Source organism: Theobroma umbraticum, unplaced genomic scaffold (assembly GCF_002168275.2).
Source record: "Theobroma umbraticum cultivar Fairchild unplaced genomic scaffold, ASM216827v3 scaffold_25.0, whole genome shotgun sequence".
NCBI classification, from domain to species: domain Eukaryota; kingdom Viridiplantae; phylum Streptophyta; class Magnoliopsida; order Malvales; family Malvaceae; genus Theobroma; species Theobroma umbraticum.
This window is the reverse complement of record NW_018397282.1, coordinates 1312503-1314410: the sequence shown is the minus strand read 5'-3', so window position 1 is coordinate 1314410 and position 1908 is coordinate 1312503. Positions and strand designations below refer to the sequence as shown.

The following is a 1908-nucleotide window of genomic DNA, read 5'->3' as shown; positions in this document are numbered from 1 at the left end:
ATTTAAACGTCGACGGTGCTCAATTTTCAAGCGAGGCTCTTCTTTGTTCACTTGTCATTACTAAGGGAATCCTTGTAAGTTTTTTTCCTCCGTTTATTAATATGCTTCAACTTAATGAAATCACAACTAACTTGAGGTCGCAGTGCAAGCGTCAAAAAGTCAACGAGGCAAGGTCTATGGGGAGGCTAAATTGGAAAATAAGCGTGCACGATGGAAAATCACCTCTGCATAACTAGTTAACAGGGTAAGGCCACATTTGTTAACAGAATTAACCTGACAAATCACTCAACTAACTAACAACGACCATGCACCACCACCCATAGAATCAAGAAAGAGCTCTCAATTTGTCAATCCTTATTATGTCTAAACTTGATGAGGTTCCACGCGTTGCGTCAAATTAAGCCACAAGCTCCACTCCTAGTGGTGCCCTTCCGTCAATTCCTTCAAGTTTCAACTTTGCGATCATACTCCTTCTAGAACCTAAAGACTTTGATTTCTCATAAAGTACAGACAAAGTCTTAATAGCAACATCCACATATCCCTGGTCGACATTGTTTAGGTTTGAGATTAAAACGGTATCCAATCTTCAAGACCCTAACTTTCATTCTCGATTAATGAAAACATCATTGGCAAATGCTTCGTAGTTGTTCATTTTTCATAAATCCAAGAATTTCACCTCTAACTATGAAGTATGAATCCCCCTACTATATTTGTTAATCATTACTCCAATCTGAAGGCCAACACAATAGAATCGAGAAAACAAATGATGTTATCCCAAGCTAATGTATACAAGTGTAAGTCTACGTTGAGCACTCTAATTTCTTCAATGTAACAATACTAAAGGAATGACCTGACCAGTTAAGGCCAGAAACACATCATCGGTAATAAAGGTGAGCCAACCGATGCTCACTGTGAGGCAGACTGATCTATGACACTCACTATAAGACAGACTGATCTGCCCAAACCAAGGTCCAACTACTAGCTTTTTAACTACAACAACTTAAATATACGCAATTAGAGCTAGAATTACTGCAGCTACTGGCACTACACTTGCCCTCCAGTCGATCTTCGCTAAGGGATTTCGACTATACTTATTCCAATTATCAAACTCATAAAGCTAGATATTGTTATTTATTGTCCTTACCTCCTTATGTCAAGATTGGGTAATTTGTGTGCCTATTGTTTTCCCTATATTTGGTAATTGTTTTTTAGGCCCCCTCTTCAGAATTGAACCCTAATTCCCCGTCACCACTACAGTAAGACATTATCCTACCATTGAAATTTGATAAGGTAGAAATTTCAATGACGCATTGCCGACACAAAAGCCGTGCAATTCGTCAAATTATCAAAAATCATCAGAGCAATGAGCAAAGAGTGTATTGACCTTCTATTTATAAATGCATCTTTTCTAAAAGTCAAGGTATGTTGGATGTATTAGCTCTATAATTACTATGGTTATCCGAGTACCAGATACCATCAAACAAACTATAACTAATTTAATAAGCCATTTGCAATTCCACAGTCTAAATTGGTTCATGCTTACAAATGCATAGTTTAATCTTTGAGACACGCATATGACTACAGGTAGGATTAACTAAGTAGCATTCCTTCATGACGTTAACACCGCACGTGCCTCAGCCCACCAATGAAACAACAAGAAGGCTTGAGACGAGGCTCGATCATCTTTCTTGTGGAGGGACAAAATGTGTACACTTGGTAAATGGGCCCAAGACCCCACACCCATGAAATGTTCCGCATCTGATAGCACAAATGAGCACCATTACACCAACGCTGCCACGTTGGTCAATAAGCACAGTTAGGACACTAGGTGCAATTGAGGTTCACCTCGCAACCCCTAGGAGCACAAGACAAAAAAGGGAAGACGAGACACTTGATTACCATTACAAT

At 39.2% G+C, this 1908-nt stretch overlaps 1 pseudogene; it reads right to left on the bottom strand.

The window, feature by feature from the left end:
• Positions 1-474: 474 nt before the first annotated feature.
• Positions 475-1598, bottom strand: LOC149526290 (18S ribosomal RNA; annotated as a pseudogene).
• Between the last annotated feature and the right edge of the window lie 310 nt (positions 1599-1908).